Source organism: Macrobrachium rosenbergii, chromosome 51 (genome assembly GCF_040412425.1).
Source record: "Macrobrachium rosenbergii isolate ZJJX-2024 chromosome 51, ASM4041242v1, whole genome shotgun sequence".
Taxonomy (NCBI): Eukaryota; Metazoa; Arthropoda; class Malacostraca; order Decapoda; family Palaemonidae; genus Macrobrachium; species Macrobrachium rosenbergii.
The window spans coordinates 72,129,650-72,149,267 of record NC_089791.1 but is presented as its reverse complement, the minus strand read 5'-3'; the positions used below and the strand labels follow the sequence as shown (position 1 = coordinate 72,149,267).

Sequence of the window (19,618 nt, the reverse complement as noted above, 5' to 3'; positions counted from 1 at the left end):
GATGGCTGCCGAAGTACAGAAAAAACAACTCTTGCTGAAGTAAAAAAATTGCCGAAATGCACAACAGAATGATCTTGGTTATCATTATTTCAAGACGGAACCCTGCCATAACCGAGATCATAAGTGCACTATCATGATAATTCGTACCTCTTCAAAGTTGGAGATTTCTTAATTCTGTCAACCCTTGAACATGATTTGTTCACTGGATGAAGTGGGTTAGACATGAATAATTCATCAATGATGAGAATGGGATGGTCTGCAGTGTAACAAATCATCTTGCCTACTTCACCAAGATCAGGATCATAATATTAAAATAGTTCAAGATGTGTGTGTTTATCTTAAACTAAAAAGCCAGCAGCATTTTCAAAATTCTGAGCTCTCTGAAAGTTTGACAGAATCCCGAAATGGTCTAGGACTATATAACCTAATAATAATAATAATCTACATCATTATAGAAATCACACAAAAAGCAAAATTAGGGAACCAATAGCTATGTAATTACTTAATATTACTTTTAAAAATTAAGAAGATTATACAAATAACAAAACAAAGTATCAAAGAAAAAGGACCAATGTGTTTTGATAATGGTTCCTTCAAAGTCGATGATTTTAAACTAATCATATTCTGTATTCTGGATCAGCTAACTCTTGCCTGCTCTAAAATTTCCCTGATGGCATAGCTCAAAAGAAAAATAAAATATCATCAGCAAAACTGCTTGGACCCATGATCTCTGTCAGTGTATTCTTCAATGGCAACATTCATTACACGGGAGGCCATTTTTCCCTGCTGAAGGACCCCTGTAGTTAGTTTAAAGGTCCAGAAGAATCTCAGAAGGTGGAACCTCTTTTGGTTATCTCCATCTCAGACAGATTGTGGACATGAAGGCCATTACAGGCAATCCCTGACTTAACAGCAATTAAGGATCTGAGTGTTTGCATTTTATACCCTGAAAATGATGATTTATTTTGATACTTTGTTTTTTTTAATATCTCATTTTTCCTTACCCTTGCATTAGGAATCTGAAACAGGTTATTATCAATGATTTGGTCATTCCTGAAGACGCTGTAACTGATGCCCTTTGTAACGGACTCCTGACAGGAGCTAAAACAATATCACAGGATTACTGGAGTTTTCAGAGTTTTGATGAACTTATAAGAAATTGGGTACTTCTTGAAATGGAATGCTCTGGTGGGAAACGTTCAAAGACTACCTGCCCTCAAACTTTAAGAAAATGGGATGCACCATCTCCCTAGTAAAAACTAAATTATCTTACAATGGCTAAAATATCCAAAGTTAATTCATTAACAACATTTTCAAACCATACTTGATTAAAAACTATCTCAATATTGAAAAAATGGTAAATACCTGAAAATGATTTTACAAACAATTATGGTTATTTCTCTAATATATAAGAAAATTAAGATGGATGATTTATATATTCATGGTGGGACAATAATATTTGCATTCATTCATTTTGCACAAAATGAAAAAATGGAACTTGACTTGACAGACATTTTTCTCTGTTTCTGACAGAAGGGCATCTGGTGGAACATTTTGTGCAGTAGGCCCTAGCATGTGAATAATCATTCATAAATTTCATTGGAAAAGTTCCTATAAAAACTTTTAAACTAAAATAAAACTAGTTACAAATGTTAGATTTAAAAACAAAACTAAGTAAAAATCACAACATAACAAAAATTTGAAAAGAACTGCAAAAATAAAACCACTCTAATGATTTTGTAAATGTTCATTATGTGCATGTTACTTAATACAGATGAAATAACCATGGTGAAAAAATATTTTAAAAACAATCACTACTTTGTTAAGTTTGCTTTTAAACTTTATATATTAGTTTACAGTAAAATAATTTAATAAACATTAATACTGCACAAAAATGCCTTAATATTAAATCAAAGTAATAAAATTAAAGTACAAACCTGAAATGTCCAAAAACCATTTCAAACCATTTTATTTCAAGCTGTGATCTTGGGAAGTCTGCATCTTTTTAAATGCAGAAGGGTTACATTGGTAGAATGCATTTAAGTCCCAACTCTTAAGTAAATCAAATGCAAAATTTGCCTATGTACAGTATTAGTAAATCTTTAGCAAAGCAAAGGTAAAAATATGATAAAAATGTTCTGTATTGACAGTATCAAGATTTTGATACATTCTGATAGGATTTACTGAACTTTGTATATACAAATGAATACTTGCTGTATACATAACACTAAAAACTGAAGTACAAAGCATGGCTCATCTGACATCATTTTAGACATGACATGATTTAATCTGATTTGAAGAAAAACAACTAAACAGTTTTTCATTTCTTTTCAAAAAAACAAAAAACAAAAATAAATTCTAAAATGATGTACATGTAATAAATAGGGAAACATTAAAAAATGTATAATTGAAATAGGAACCAAACAAGTTTCTGCAAACACATTGATGCTTCCATCTTGATAGAGTATATTCATAATTCCAGTTTTCAGTTAATCAATTTTGACAAAGGAAAAATTTGTTCTTTGTTTTCCCCCTGTTCACTGACTTAATATTTAATAACATTTCTACACTGATATAAAATTGAAAAATAACAGATTAAAAAACATATATGGCAGTAATTACAGATATTTTTCAGAGTTACTATCTCTGGCAAATGGATGGGGCTCATCTGATGTTGTGTTTTCATTTGGATAGTATTGGATCTACTACTATGCAGCATTTAATTTTAATCTCATATCCCAAAAAGTAAACATTAATATAGTGCAGTACTACCCCCTTTTACACAATTCAACTTTTCACACTATTTTGTTGTGGATTTTTAGGAACATCTTTCATTTTTCTGCCTAGGGTTTCAAAAACTTGGAATTTTTCTATGGACTGTATCTCTAAAATTATCACCAATTCAGGTTTTCATAGAGAAATTTTGTATTTTGTCATTAATCCTTTTCTGGGATCGACCTAATACATATCAAGCACACCCCTAGACTGGGCAAATAAAAAGTTGGCCAAATTAAATATAAAAAAAAAACAAATGTCAAAATTAAAAAGATTTTAAAATACATGGTGTAAATAAAAAAATTTTTGAATATTTTTACCCTATCTTCCAATAATATAACATATTATTTAAAACCCTGAGTATGGCCTCTTTTAAAGACGTATACTAAAAATGACATTTTCATAATAAAATAAAATTTTAACTAAAAACCATCAGTTAAATTAACAAATTGTTTCAAAAAACAAGGATAGAATTCAAAAGGAGTTTTGTGCGCAACCAAAACAAAAAACAATAGAAAGGCAGGGAATACCCCTCTACCCAATGGTGGAGGTATACCAATAGGTAGGAACAAACTAAACACAAAACTTACAATTGTTTATAATACATATTCATGAGAGGGGAGGAGGGAGGGCTTTGATCATGCGACAACTGGAAAAGTATAAACTTTTATTTTGTTATGAAAATGTCATTTTTAAGTTTAAAAACTCTTGTAATTTCCAGCCCAGTAGTTTCTTAATTTCATCGATTCATATGTTGACTAATTAACTGAGGTGGGACCATGAATAAATGGAACTATAAGTTTGTGTTAACCTTCTTTTATTTAATAAAAGAAAAGAATTTGTTGTCTTACCTGTTAAGTGATGGTTCCATACTGATTCTGCCCTAAAAAATGGAGCTTCTCTTAACTCTTTGACATGGCAAGGAGTCATGGGATGTCTTTAGCAAGTAATTACCCTTGACCTAGAAGGATCTTAAGACACCAGGATGACCAAACAAATGACCACCAATTTTGAGGATCTTCAACCAGAAACCACAACACCAATCAATGGGTACCTCTCCACTGGCCTACACCAAAATGAATCTCTTAAAAACTAACGTTCTGAGAGGTACTCCTCCTGAAGCCAGCACTAATTAAACTCCCCTAAGAAGAGTCAAATCAAAACCTGCATCAAGAAGTGGATACTAAGGAAGGATGAACTTAGTTATCACCTTCACCCAAAACCAAGAAACCAGCCACTTGTTGGACTAAAACTGCAGTTATCTTATGAATGTCGGAAAAATATCTCTGATTATAATGTTAACACCCAATGAAATATTTTCTTTAATGTCGGATTTAGTCGTACAATAGAAGAAAGAGACAAAAAGTGCCTTAAAAATGAAGGCCAGATTCACAACCATTGTATGAACTTCTGATTCTTTTAGAAAGTTCAAAACACTGCACTCCACATCATCCAAATTGTCATGAGCCCCCTATTACACTCTGAATAAAGAAAGCCAACGTGTTTTTGAAAGGGTTGAGATGGATTCTTAACAGAGCACCAGAGATGTTCCGAAATTACCTCTAATAGACTTGGTCACTTAAATATAGAACTTGAGAACTCTAACAGGCAGAAGAGTCTCTCCTCTTCTCTTTCAACTAGATCTGTCAGGCTCTGAATCTCAACTCGACCATGGCCAAGGCCTGGATGGGGTTTCATTCTTGGCCATAAAACCCATATTAAATGAACAGATAGAGTTTCCATTTACAAAACCTGCTTTTTATTTAAGGCATGCACTTCACTTAGCCTCTTCACTGTCTGCTAAGGCTACTAAAAATCCAGTCTGTCTCATCACCTGCATCAAAGATGCTGTACTGAGAGGTTCAATCTATCACTCCTAAGCCACGTCAGAACCACGTCCAAGTTCCAGCCTATTAATCTTGGTCCTTCCATCCTCTCAGTATGAAGGACTTAATTAAATCTGACAAATCTTTGCCACCAGACAAATCTTCTTGACCACGGATGTTCTTAACACCGAGCAACATAGCCCTGTACCCCTTAATGGTAGAGGTAGATAAAAGATTCTTCTCTTCAAGTACAAGAAAAAATCGGAACCACTTGTGCAAAGATATCTTAGAAGAAGAGACTCCTCTATCCTGCACCAGTCTCTAAAAACATTCCACTTGGCCTGGTATACGTCCGAAGAAGACCTCCTTCTACATTGATATGCGATAGCTTCTGAAGCTTGCTCAGAAAATCCCTTTTTGTCTCTGAGGAGACGGTTGATGGTCTGAATGCATTAGCGCTAGACCCGACAGACCTGGTGGAGGAACTATCTTACATGAGGCTGCCTGATCAGATCCTTTGGCTGAGGTACAAGCCTTGGATAATCTGTCAAGTTCCAGTAGATCCAGGAACCATTCCCTGATGGCCAAAATGGGGCTGATCAAGAGTCATTCTGACGTTCTAGTATGTCCTGAGTTTTGTTCAACACTCCCAACTATCTTGAATGGCGGGAAGGTGTAAACATCCAGATTCTCCCAATTCTGAACCATGGAATCCGTAAACCAGGCCTGATGGTCCGGTCTTGGAGAACAATAAATTGGAAGTCTGTTGTTCTTGGCTGTGGCAAATAGGTCTACCAGCCGAGTCCCCAACACTTCCATATTTGCCAACATACCAAGGGATGCAAAGTCCATTCTGTCAAGATCACTTGCTTCTTGTGACCGAAATCAAGTCTGCCCTCTAGATGTAGTTTTCCTGAACAAACCTTGTCAATACTTTCGTCTGATTTTGCTGCAGCTACAATAACAGAATTCGTCTTGGCCACGACAAATGGAGAACAAGTGAGTGCCTCCTTGTTTCTGAATATATGACAGAGCCTGTTACATTGTCCAAATGGACTACTACTACCTTTCCTCTGATCTGTTCTGCAAATTCTGTCAACCCTAGATGAACAGCTACCAATTCTTCATGTTGATATGCCACTTCTGTTGGCTTTTGCTCCAAACTCCCGACGTCTCTCTGTCCCCTAGAACTGCACCCCATCCCTTGTCGGATGTGTCTGAAAAGAATGTTAGGTCGGGGTTTAACCGAGCTTGAGACTTTCCTTCCGTCAGTCTTTCTCTTGACAGACACCAAAACAGATCCTTCTTGATTTCCTCAGAAATCTCGAAAACGAGAATTCTGAAATTCCTTCCTCTGCCACTCGCTTAAAAAAAATTGCAATGGCCTCACATGGAGGCGGCCCAGATCCATGAACATCTTTAGGGACGACAACATTCCCAGAAGGCTCATCCATTCTTTTTGAGAGCAAGTTCTGAGAGCCAGAAACTTCAAAACTTTTGAAGACAAGAATCGACTGAACTGATGGAGAAGCAGGGAAAATTCACTGCATCTATCTGAATTCCCAAATATACTGTCTTCTGAGAAGGGATCAGACACGACTTCTGATGGCTGATTAGAAGACCCAACTCCTCTGCTAATCTTAAAGTCACTTGAAGATCCTCTGTGCACTTCGCTAGAGTTCCCAACACAAGAAGCCAGTCGTCGAGATAAAGAGATATCCCCAGTTGATGGGGCCACTTCGAAAATGGGGCTAGAATCCGGGTAAAAACTTGAGGTGCTGTCGAAAGGCAGAAACAGACAGCCTGAAACTGGAAAAAACTGGTTCCCCAATACAGAACGTGGATACTTCCGAGACTCTTGATATATCAGGACATGGAAATATTCCTTCCTGCATATCCACCGTTACCATCCAAACTCCTGTCTGATGGATGATAGAACCGTGTTGTTGGTCTCCATGCAGAATTTTGTCCCTGTTCTACAAACTTGTTTAATGTGCTGACAGCCAACATGGGTCTCCAGCCCCCTGAAGCTTTGGGAACTAGAAACAGGCGATTGTAGAAGCCCGGACAGCTCTGATCTTCCACTGCTTCTACAGCTCTCTTGCCTAACAGGGCCGACACCTCTTCGAAAGCGCCATGGATTTCTTTGAATTGCCTAAGATAAGCCGTCAAAGCTATCAACTACTCCTGAAAGGGGAGCTGAACCCAAAAGAATACAGTAGCCTCTTCTCAGAGTCTCCACAACCCAGCTCTCTGCTCCTATCTCTCCCCAACAACTCCAAAATAGGAGAAGTCTTGCTCCCACCGGTGCACAGAGGATGTGCTTCTCACTTCTTGTTGGCAGACTGGGGAACTTTAACTGATCTAAGAGGAACCCTTGTTCTTCCTCTAGAATTTGCCAATCCTCTAGAACCTCCTCTACCTTAAGGGCACTCCACGTGAAGATTAAGACGCAGAAGAAGACGAAGTCGGACGTACAACTGGCAAAGCAACAGAAGTCTCTCTTGGTCTTTTGGAGGACTGAGCCAGTAAATCCTGCATAGATTTCTTCTGAGGAGACAAAGAAATCTCCACTAACAGCTCCTCTGGAAACAGGTTCTTCTTATTAAGAGATGCAAACAACAAGGCTGGCCTCAAATTCTTGACACTCCTTTGTAAGGAAAGAACACCATAATTCTCTCTTCTTAAGGACGCCTAAAGAAAACATAGCAGTCAGTCCTGATCTAAAACCTGTAAGGACTTCCGATACATCTGTAAACGTCTCCTCATCCAAAGAAGAACATGCAGAAATCTTGTGGCCACAATGCTTCATTGGACCAGTCCAAAACACTGACCACCTCAAAAATACCAAAGATGTGCTTCAACAGGTGATCCAGTTCGACGTAGAAAACATAACCTTCCTTCTGAAAGGAAAAGCTGAACGTTTCGGGAGCCAACGATAAGCCCTGAGAAGTCTCCTGGGAGGAGGCAGAAACTTCCACAGAGAAGGCTTAGACAGTCTCGTAGCAGAGTTGTCTCCAAGATGTCAGTCTAGAAGGAGGAAAACATAAGATAGTCTTGCCCTGCTCCCTCTTCTTAAGAGAGAAGAGCCTGCAGAGGAAGGCGCCACAAGAAAGGACGAATCTGGAAAACTCTCAACAAAGAATTTCCTAAGCTTCTTGTATCGATGGCCAGAATTGTGACTCCTGTTCTATTTCCTCATCACCTTCTTCGCCTGTTTCCTCGACCGAATGTGTGGTCTTCAACTATCACAGAACGAATCTTGTTCTGAGTGGGCTCCACCACTTCGAAACCCAAAATCTTATCCAACTTCGCTTGAATGGAAATCGCAGATGTCCTGAACTTCCTGCTCAGAAATACGTGTTGGAGAACCTGAGCATCTGGCAGACGAAAGCAGATCTTAGGCGCCAACGAATGAATCGAAGCTTCAGGCGCAAGAATGCACTTCTCCTGATACTGGCGCTCATACAATGTCCTCTTCATCATCCAGTCGAAAACGACTGCTTTTAGTGCCTCCACAAGCAAAATCCTCTAACTCTTCTTAGCAGAAGTTAATGTTGACAAAGGAGCCAACTCCGGTGGTCCCTCAACGTCTCGGGAAGGCGAAAAAACCTCTGGAGCCTCCCACCTATTACAACCAGGGAAGGAGAAGCATGAGCAAGTGTTTGCTTAGGGTACTGCCTCAGGCGAGACACTGCAGCCCGACCTTTTAAGCAATGAGACTTGCACCTGTAAGACCGACCTTTGGCACCTGGGCAAAGACTCTCCTGAACTCGACAGGTTTGCAAACTCCTCTCTGGAGATGCCTTTCCAATGGCGCTCCTTAGTAGTCTGGGAGTCGACATCAGATCTGCCTGAGGGGGTGACTACCCGGGAGCAGACCCCACTCGCCTCCCTTGGGCCTCCAGTATGCTTCCCCCCAGGGGATCGGGAGTCTAGCAGGGACCTTTGCCTAAGAGCACTAGTGGGCCGAGTAGCCACCTCCTCCACTTCACAAACACTAACAGTCGTCACTTTATCCTCCAAGGATTTTACAGAGAATCCCAACTTCTCAACAGCTTGAAGCATTAACAAAAATTTCACATTCATGTGGGCTTCGAGGCCGGTCACGGCACCGGGTTCAGGTGAACGGAAACCAGGTGAAGGAACAGGTTGATTAACAGGAGGGGTGTTAATGGGAGAAATGGAAAGTTCATGATCCTGATTATCTACTTCCTTAGAGGAAGCTCTAACTGCAGTGAAACTTCCTATCAGAATCTAACTTTTTCATCCTAACTGAATAAATCTTCCACTTCCCTTCATCCCAATCTCTACATTCAAATCCAGGTTACAGTCCTGACCATGAAGCTGCACAAACAGTATGTGCATCATAAATCTCTTTAGCTAACCTGACTTTTGCACCCTTTGCTGCAAACTCTAATTGCCCTGATCTTACCTGGCTTGAGTCTGACATACTGCAAAGAAAAGAGGGTAGCTAAAATAACACAAACTAGAAATGATGTAACTGCTTGTCCTAACTGAATGGTCAAGACAAAACACTAAGTACATTACTAAATTCCAATAACAGAATATCCCAATTCTAGCAGCTGCTGCAAACAGGTGTGTATAGCACAAGCCGGCAGAAATGACTGTAGTTTTGTGTTAAGGTAATTTCTCACTCCTCCACCAGTGGGTAGAGGGGGATCTCCTAGCCACCATATTGTTTTTTGTTTTTGCTACCAAATTTTGAATTCTAGTTGCATTTGGTTTGAAACTATTAATAAGTTAATACTTAAAAATGACATTTTTATGATAAAATAACGTTTCACTCATACTTACCCGGTAGTTACATATAGCTGTCGTCTTTGACGTCACTGCAGTATTCAAATTTCGCGCTAGCGCTTAGGTGGTGATCCCTCTACCCCCGCCCTCTATCGGGTATCGGGAACTGTCCCAAGAACACGTCATAAGTTTTTGCCCAACTGCCCAGGTGAGGGGAGGAGGGAGGGTTATGATTATGTAACTACCGGGTAAGTATAAGTGAAACGTTATTTTATCATAAAAATGTCATTTTCACTTGTACAACTTACCCGGTAGTTACATATAGCTGATTGGCACCTTGAGGAGGTGGGGCACTGGCAGCTAATAAAATTCTTGGAATTATCTACTTGCAACAAGTTAGACATAGGTTCCTTACCTTTAAAGGTAGCTGACTCAGTGGTTACTGCCTCTGTAGTCTGCTGGCCTTTATATTGTGCCGAGAGGATATAAAGGGATCTGTGTGTCGGACACAATAAAAACAGTACCTGCCGTAGAGAACATGGCTGCGTGCGGACAAGTCTGATGCCCTTGATCAGGCGCAGTACAACAACAACAACAAAACGAGGGATCACCTAACATTACCATAAAACCAATACCAAAGATTAAAAACTGGAAGATACTAACACACCATGTATCTCCAGGCAACCTTAAAAAACAACAACTCCAACACCAAGGTGAAAATGTTAGTTAAGGAGCGGACTCCTTTTCACCCTCCCCCAACACCGTGTCAGTCGCAATAAAGGGTCCCAGCGTACTGCACTCTTCGAAAACAGTTTGCACGTCCCACTAAATAATGCGATGCAAACACTGACTTGCATCTCCAAAAGGTGGACTTAACCAAGTCTTTCACAGATAAGTTTCTGCTAAAGGCTACAGAAGTCAAAACCGCTCTAATCTCGTCGCTTTACCTTAAGAATACTCATCTCCGAGTCAGCACACTGCTCATGAGCTTCTTTTATCAGGCTTCTCAAAAGAAGGAAAGGGCATTCTTAGAGAGAGGCCTAGAAGGATCTCTAACCGAGCACCAGAGGTGGTCACTGGGACCTCTGAGCTTCTTCGTTCTCTGAACGTAGAACTTGAGAGCTCTCACAGGGCAGAGGTACCTCTCGGGTTCTTCGGGACCGACCAATTGGGAAAGGTCCTTAATTTCAAACTCTCTTGGCCAAGGTCTAGACGGGTCTTCGTTCTTGGCTAAGAAACCAAGAGTAGACATACACACTGCCTTCCCCCTTAGCAAAGCCTACTCTTTTGTCAATCGCATGTAGCTCACTTACTCTCCTGGCCGTAGCCAGAGCTACCAAAAAAAGTCTTTTTCGTGAGATCCTTCAAGGAGATGTTCGCCATCGGTTCAAAGGACTGAGACCGTAACCATCTCAGCACTACGTCAAGATTCCACGCCACTGGTCTCTTCTGGTCTCTCTTTGACGTATTAAATGATCTAATCAGATCTGAAAGGTCTTGACTCAAAGACACTTCAAGACCCCTATGTCGAAAGACCGAAGCTAACATGGCTCTATACCCTTTAATGGTAGGTACAGCAAGCTTTTTCTCTCTGTGGAGGAACAAGAGAAAATCGGCATCTGGGATATAGACGTCGAAGAAGAAGACACGCCTTCTCTTCGACACCAGGACCTAAACTGTGTCCACTTCGCCTGGTAAACATTGTCAGAGGATTCTCTTCTTGGCTTCGCAATAGCTTCCGAAGCCTCTCTTGAAAAGCCTCTCTTTCTGATGAGTCTCCTGACAGTCTGCAGGCGACAAGATGAAGAGCGGACAAGTTTTGGTGGAACCTCTGAAAGTGCGGCTGTCTGAGTAAATCTGGTCTCTCTGGCAGAAGTCTCGGAAAGTCTGACAGTAGGTTTAGAAGGTCCGGGAACCACTCCTGGACGGCCAGAATGGAGCCACCAGAGTCATCCTTACGTTTGATGGCTTGAGAACTTCGAGATGACTTGCCGTGGATCTTGAACGGGGAAAGGCATAAAGGTCCAGGTCTGACCAGTCCATGAACATTGCATCCACGAAAACCGCTTTGCTGTCTGGAACCGGAGAGCAGTAAAGGGGCAGCCGAGTCGTTTTGTCGGTTGCAAAGAGATCTATGAGCGGACGTCCCCATACCTTCCATAGCTCCTCGCAAACTAGGGGATGTAAAGTCCACTCATTGGATAGGACCTGGTTCTTTCTGCTGAGAAGGTCCGCTGCTACATTTCTCTCCCTTGAATGAATCTCGTTACTAGTCTGGTCCCGATCTCCTCCGCCCAAACTAGTAGCTCCTCGAGGTCTCGTAGAGGACCACGAGTGAGTGCCCCTGTTTCCCGAATGTATGCCAGAGCGGTCGTGTTGTCCGCCTGGACCAAGACGCATTTGCCTTCCACTTCTTTTTGAAAGGCTAACAGGGCTAAGTGAACCGCTTTTAGTTCCTTTTCATTGATATGCCAGTTTCTCTCTTCTCTTTGCCACTGGCCCGAAACTTCTTTTGTCCCCATAGTCGCTCCCAGCCCATGTCCGAGGCGTCGGAAAACAGAGTTAGGTCTGGGTTCGAAGCTGAAGAGGAAGTCCTTGTGACAGCCTTCCTTCTGACCTCCACCAACGGAGGCACTCCTTTATCTTTTCCGAAATGGCGAATGTGAAGGAGTCCGGAAACTGTTTCCTGGGCCACTTCTCTTGCAGGTAAAACTGCAGTGGCCTCAGGTTCAAGCGCCCCAGTTTTACAAACTTCTCCACTGAAGTTAAGGTTCCCACGAGGCTCATCCATTCGTTCGCGAACAAATCTTCCTCTGCAGAAAGTCGTCGATCTTCTGCAGGCATGAGGCTATCCGTTGGCAGGACAGAAAAGCCTGAAAAGTCAGAGTCCAGACTCACTCCCAAATAGACAATCTGCAGACTGGGAGTAAGGCAAGACTTCTTCTCGTTGATAATAAGGCCTAGAGACTTCATTAATTGAAGAGTCTTTGATAGGTCCTCCAAACAGCTCTCCCCTCGAAGCAGCTTTGAGCAGCCAATCGTCGAGGTACATGGAAACTCGAATTCCTTCCAGGTGAAGATGTCTGGCTACAGATAACAGGACCCTTGTGAAAACTTGCGGGGCTGTCGACAGACCAAGCAGAGGAACGGAACTGATAAACCTGTCCGTCGAAGACGAACCTCAGGAACTTCCTTGAATCTGGGTGTATCGGGACGTGAAAATAAGCGTCTTGGAGGTCTATCGAAACCATCCAATCCCCCTGATGTAAAGACGCCAAGACCGACTGAGTTGTCTCCATGGAGAATTTTGTCTTCTGAACGAAGACATTCAACGCACTCACGTCCAGGACGGGTCTCCATCCCCCTGATGCTTTCGTAACCAGGAACAGACGATTGTAGAAACCTGGAGATAGAGGGGCATGAAGCAGTTCTATCGCTTCCTTCTCCAGCATGGCTGGGACTTCTGAGCGAAGGGCGTCTAGTTTCATGGAGTTGTGCGAAATCGCCTGCAAAGAAACTGGAGCCTCCACTAAAGGAGGTTTGGAAAGGAAGGGATGGCATATCCTTCCTTTAAAACTTGGATCGTCCCAAGGGTCTGCCGAGATCTGTTGCCACTCTTGCCAGAACCTTTGCAGTCTGGCTCCTACAGCTGAATGGAGGACAAAAGGTTCATTTCTTCTCTGGGGCCGTCGAGGTTCTAGGCGTGGCTTTGCCTTTTCCTCTGGCCCTGCCAAAAACACGTCTAGAGGGTCTTCCTTTATACTGTCCAAACGAGAAGCGGGGGACGAAACACCGCGCACAGAAGTGGTAGAAAGCACAGGTCTTTTTCGCTTTCTTGGCAGACTGCGACAAAAGATCCTGGGTTGACTTCTGGGCTAACGCCTGGGAAATTGCAGCAACCAACTCTTGCGGAAACAGATGAGCCTTGTTTAAAGGAGAAAACAAGAGAGCCGACTTCTGGTTTGAAGAAACACCTTTTGCTAAGAAGGAGCACCAAAGTTGCCTCTTTTTGAGAACCCCTGTCGTAAATAAAGAGGCCAGTTCTACTGCACCGTCGCAGATGCCCCTATCCATGCAATCCACTACTCCTACCACATCATCCAAGAGCTCGAAGGAAAGATTAAAATCCTTAATCTTCCTGGCTAAGGCTGCAATCGCCCAGTCCAGGAAGCTCACTATTTCAAGAGTCCGAAACACGCTCTTGAAAACTTGATCCAGTTCGGAGGACGTAAAGAAGACCTTCGGAAGAATTAAGTGCGGTCCTCCTACTGGCATCCATGAGACTGGAGAAGTCCCCTGTGCGGAGGCAGCCACACCCAGGGAAAACATTTCCCCAGTCTCGTACCAACTCCGATTCGGAAGGAACGACGAGGAGGAGGAAGACAGAAGACGTTCTTTCCAATTTCCCTCTTCTCGGCCAGCCAAGCATCCATCTTCTTAAGGCCTTTCTTCGCCGAGACGGACAGGACAAGTTTGGTAAAGTCCGAAGAAGAAACAGAAGCCTTGTCCCTCTTGTACTGGGACCCAGGAGACGGAGGAGCCGCAGGCGAGAACGAATCAGGAAGTTCTCAATAAAGAACTTCAAGAGCTTCTTGTAAGAAGAAAGTTGCGGAGACTTCTCCTCCTTACACTGCTCCTCTAAGCCCGAGAGGAGTTCGTCAGAAACTGGGGATAAGTCCAGCTGGACAACATCTTCATCCAAGTCTCCTTGAACTGAAACTTGAGTTACACGAGCGGGGGCTGGAAGGCTCGTGACATATTCTTGCTGTGTCACCGAAAGAGTTTGAGCCTGTTGAGGAGCCATCGGAGGCGCCAAAGGAGGCGCAGTTGATACAGCAACCGAAGGTGGCGCCAAAGGAGGAGCCATCGGTACCACAACGACAGGTGGCGCCAAATGAAGGCGCAAGCGGCGGCGCTACCGGAGCGGCAGACAGAGTAGTCGAGGCGGCGCCGCTGGTATCACAGGAGGCGCCAAAGGAGGCGCACCGGCACAGCAGCCAAAGGTGGCGCCAACGGAGGCGCAAGCGGCGCGCTACCGGGTGACAGAAAGAGGAGTTGAGGTGGGCGCCGCTGGCATCGTAGGAGGAGCCAAAGAAGAGACTTGATTTTTAGACAAAAGTTGTAAAATCGAGTCCAAACGGGCATTGATTCCGTCAATCACAAGCTGTTGAGGACCATCGAATGCTGGAGCAGGCGCCACAGGAACAGGAGTCACAGGAGTTGCTGGCGCCAAAGGAGCAGACCTCTCAGATGTAATCGTCTTATAGGGAGGCTCAGCCGAAAACGAATGAGACGAGTCCGACGAAGAAAGCCTCTCTGGTTCTGCCCAAAAGCTACAGGAAGGGGGTAGGATCCTCCAGAAGAGCCTTCTTCTTAGGAATCTTCAATGGTGAAAGCAGACGAGACTTCTTCAAAGGTCTAGAAGCGTCAGCAAAATGCCAACCTCTAGGCGGGAGGAACTCTGACTGGATCCACTCGACACTCTCCGCTCCTCACCTTTTCGGTGGTGAGGGCCAGCAGCCTGGGAAGCGGCAACAGGACTGCTTGAGGGGGCAACTGCTCGGGAGCAGGTCCCACTCACCTCCTTTCGGCTTTTGATGCCTTCTCCCTGGAACCTGGGAGCCTGACAGGGGCCTAGACCTGGGAGCGTGAATGGGCCGAGAAGCTACCTCCCTCCACAACACTTACACAAGGCACAACACTTGCATTATCACTGCAGTCTACTAACCGCTGCAAATTGTCCCCCATTTTCTGCATGGAAGACATAAACGCATTAAGGACTGACACGGTATCAGGATTGGGAGAAACGTGTCCGGGGTAGGTAAAACTACAGGAACTACAGGGGAGCAGGGTTAATAGGGTTTACGAAAACCTCTTGACTACCTCCTGACCTCGAAGACCTAGAAGAGGCCTTCCTAATCCTATCTTTTCTAGCTTCTTCATGTACTTCCCAAAGCACTCCAGTCAGACAAAGTTAGTAGTTCACACTGCGTTACAAGTCAAATCAGCAGAACATTTTTGCCCCCTGCATGAAAAAGCACGAAGTGTGCGGATCTAAACTAAGCTTAACAAGCCTGGTTTTGCAGCCTTTGCTGCAAACCGGATACCACTAGAACCAGAATCAGACATAATAGTCTAACTAATAATAACCCTCAAGCAATAACTAAAAACAACAAACCGCTTCAGCAAAAAGGAACAACAAACCGAGTACTTCACCAAAAAGGAATTAGAAGTTCGAATTGTTGAGAAATACTACCAGCAGCAGAACCGTATTACCGGTTCGCACGGCAAAAACTAATGACGTGTTCTTGGGACGGTTCCCGATACCCGATAGAGGGCGGGGGTAGAGGATCACCTTTTGTAACGCTAAGCGCTAGCGCGCGGAATTTGAATACTGCCGTGGCGTCAAAGACGACAGCTATATGTAACTACCGGGTAAGTTGTATAAGTGAAATAATATAATTACATAAATTAAATGCACCTACGTAAAGAACAGAAAGGAAAGGATAGGCTAGGCCTCACTTTCCACTATTCTAAAATCGTAACAATAGTCGTGAGCGTCAGAAACGAATGATAAATTAAAACTATCATTATTATTATGATGGAACATTATTAGAAAACTCTTCCAAAGCATCAGAAGATATTAGGAGCATCAAGAGGTTGGGGACTACAACCACGAACGTAAACAAACATGGCGGCTCCGAGCCGAACAATGTGTAAGTTATTAAGCGGGACAAAACTGTCCAACCGAGTCCCAAACCAACAAAATTGAATACTCAACTTAGAAGGGGATGCGTCCTGAATGCTTGACGACATCATTAAGGTGAATAATGCCGAAATAAAAGAAAAAAGCACAAAAACACACGAGAAAATTAACGTGTGTACATGTGAAAAGGTGCTATGAGAGGATGTAGGTTCTGGGTGGAAGTAGTAGTAGCGAGCGGAGAAGGACCGCTGTAACGGCACCCCTTAGGTAGAGGGGTTTTGGGAGAGGGGTTAAGCACCTGTGGTAGTGGCTTCCACTCACTCCTAGATGACATACCGACATCCTATGAGGATGATCGATCCAGAGGTGGTAACTCTGGCATTCTATATAGTTGTATAGCTTTTTTCTCTGGTATATCTAGCAATGTTTATACCTAGAAATGTGTGCTATATGGGACATTTCACTGGCCGACACAGGTCGATCCCAGAAATATCAAATTTCTAAAAAGAAAATTTCATCATATATCATTAAAACTTTTATACTGTTATTGCTAACAAAATGAAGTTTTCATAATAAAACTAATATTGTAATACCTGAACACCTGAATTAGCCCTGGTCACCTACCAGCCCGAACTACATCCCCATAGCTTTTAGGTAATTAACTGTCAGCGTTACCAACGCTTACAGGAAAATCTTGTCAAATGAGTTACCTGAAGTACCGTTGGCAACACTGCTGCAAGTCCCGGCCGAGTGAGGCCGAGATCCCCAATTGTGTTATCCACTATTCAAACTGAAGTGGAGAGGAGGGTGAGAATCATTCAGGTGTTCAGGTAAGTATTACAATATCACAATTTTAAAGTAAATTGTATTTTTCCCAACTATACAAACCCGAGGTCCTTTACATTAGAGATTACTTTCAGGCGTAGGTTGGAAACGGCCGTTGAACTTCAAACAAGGTGGTTAGGCAGTTAACTACTGTCCGGGAGGCGGGAGTACCACATGCCCGGATGTAAACATTCCAATTTGCCTTTCGGCCCAGGTATCAGATTGAGGGGTGGCATGAGGTGGGCATAAAGTGTAAAGGACCTCAGGTTTGTATAGTTAGGAAAAATACAATTTACCTTAAAAATTGTGATTTGTTCCGACACAATATACAAACCCTCGGTCCTTGACATTAGGAGACTTACTGGTTGGAGGGAGGAATCTGACAGTCTCTATGAACTGACTGAAGTTCACCACCTTGTCTTCCCTTCCTGGTTGAGAGAGCGAGGAAGGGAAAACTGCCTCTGACAAAATGATAGGGTTGTAAGAAACGCGAGATCAGTTGTCAGACTTCTGGGTCCCTTTGTTTGAAAGGGGAAACATCAGTTCATGCAAAGTAGACTAGAAAGAACTTGGCGTCGGATGACATAAAGGCAAATACAAGCATTGGGTTTGTCTTATAGTCATGGTCTCCTTCGCCCCCGACCCCCCTTGCAAGAGGAAGGAGTGGGGTTGCTTCTATAATCCTGAAAGGAAATAGAACAGGAGCTCCCGTTGGGTGCTTACCTGCATCGACCGCCAGATCCAGCATGTAACGGCACGTCCGCTCCCTGCCCGTAGAAAGAGAGCCAGGATGGGGAGAAAGAAGAGAGGCCAGTCACTCCACATTCATTCTCCCAATCACAACCGTACATCTTAGGCGAGATGCAACCTGTCCTGTTAGAGGAGCCAGGTAAGCTACACAACTTGTTGAGCAGCCACCACAGGACCCAAGGAAAAAGTGTCAAAGGACTTGTGTGCAACATCCCGGAGGTAGAAGGAGGTGAAGGTAGTCTGCTGGGACCACATACCCGCCTTCAGCACCTGCGAAACCGACATGTTCTTTCGGAATGCGAGGGACGGACCAATGCTGCGGACTTCGTGAGCTCTCGGACGAAGCGTACTGGTGTCGTCTTCTCCTGCAGCAGAATACGCTCTCCTTATCATCTCACGAAGCCAGAAAGAGATGGTGTTCTTGGACACTTCTTTCTTGGTCGAGCCAGTACTAACGAAGAGTCGTCGACACTCAGGCCGGAGATGTCGAGTCCTCTTCAGATAGCGCCGCAGCACTCTAACAGGACACAGTAGCATCTCGTCTGGTTCATTACCTACAAAGTCCTCTAGGGAGGGGATCGTGAAGGACTCGAACCGTGCATCAGGGACCGAAGGATTCTGAGTCTTTGCTATGAAATCCGGCACAAAATCGAGCATAACTGATCCCCATCCCCTCGAGTGTTTCACATCGAAAGAAAGTCTGTGAAGTTCGCCAACTCTTTGCCGATGCCAGGGCTAACAGGAAGACAGTCTTGAGGGTCAGATCCCTGTCTGATGACTCTCGTAAAGGCTCGTACAATGCACGAGTCAGGCTCCTTAGAACGAGTCACATCCCACGCAGGGGCCTGAGACCCCTGGGTGGGCAAGACCTTTCAAGCTTCTCATCAGTAGAGAAATCTTGAAAGAGGAGATATCTACTCCTTTCAGCTGCAAGACTAGGCTGAGTGCAGCATGCAGTAGCCTTTTCAGCTGAAACGGAGAGAAGCTTCTCTCGGCGAAGGAAGACAAGGAAGTCCGTGACCTGCTGAACAGTAAGTTCTTCATTGGAGAGATACCCCTTTGAGCTCTCCAACCACAGAAGATGGACCACTTTCCCTGGTATACTCTGCAGAGGATCGTCTGAGGTATCCTGCCATCTCTGTTGCTGGTCATAGAAAAAAGCATTTCTCGCATAAGATGGTGGATAACCTCCAATGAAGACACAGGGACTGCACTGCCTGGTGGTACCAATTGGTTCTTGACACAATAGGTTGGGCCAGTGGGGATCTCTCTTGCACCTCGGAGAGGAGAGCTAGCAGGTCTGGATACCAAACGACCTGGGGCCATTTGGGTGCCACCAGAATCATCCTGAGATTCGGAGTGATCATCACTCAGCTGATCACTTGGCGAATCAGACAGAACGGAGGAAAGGCGTACACGTCAAGGTTGTCCCACGGGTGCTGGAACGTGTCCTCCGCAGCGGCCCATGGGTCCATCTCTGACAGAACAGAAGACCGGGAGTTTTCTGTTGTGCCGGGTGGCGAACAGATTGATGGCTGGATGCCCCACAGGTCGAACAGCCTTTCCGCACTTCCTGGTGGAGGGACCATTTGGTCCTTATCACTGGATTTTGGGCCAGGCTGAGCTTGTCTGCCACGACATTCCTCCTGCCTGGAATGTACCTGGCTGACAGCTCTACCAAATGAGCCACGCCCACTTGGGTGCACCTGCATTGTCAACTGGTGAAGCGGGAAGGACACAGGCCCCTGCTTGTTGACTTATGCCACTACCAGAACGGATTGTCGCTCATCAGTACCATGGAGTGTCCCATCATACTGGATCCCGAACTCTTGGAGGGCCAGGAAGGCTGCCTTGAGTTCCAGGATGTTGATGTGAAGGTGCCCGTCTCGGTGCCACACTCCCTTTCAGCAACTCCTCCAGGTGAATGGACCCCATCCTCGGTTCGATGCATCTGAGAACAGTAGCATGTCCGGAG

The 19,618-nt window shown here is 44.1% G+C and overlaps 1 protein-coding gene and 1 long non-coding RNA gene across 4 annotated transcripts in view; one reads left to right on the top strand and one right to left on the bottom strand.

Annotated features, from left to right (window-relative positions):
* The window catches only part of LOC136833484 (DNA ligase 1-like), a 440,466-nt gene that overhangs the window by 46,056 nt on the left and 374,792 nt on the right, over positions 1-19,618 (top strand). The gene's annotated exons all lie outside the window — the stretch shown is intronic.
* LOC136833485 (uncharacterized) overlaps positions 1-19,618 on the bottom strand; it is a 248,166-nt gene that overhangs the window by 13,693 nt on the left and 214,855 nt on the right. The window contains exon 4 of one of the 2 annotated variants that reach the window (XR_010851486.1): positions 1,237-1,249. The exons of the other annotated variant lie outside the window; for it this stretch is intronic. This is a non-coding gene — a long non-coding RNA (uncharacterized lncRNA). Of the gene's footprint in view, positions 1-1,236; positions 1,250-19,618 lie in introns of those variants that run through there. 2 annotated transcript variants of the gene reach the window in all.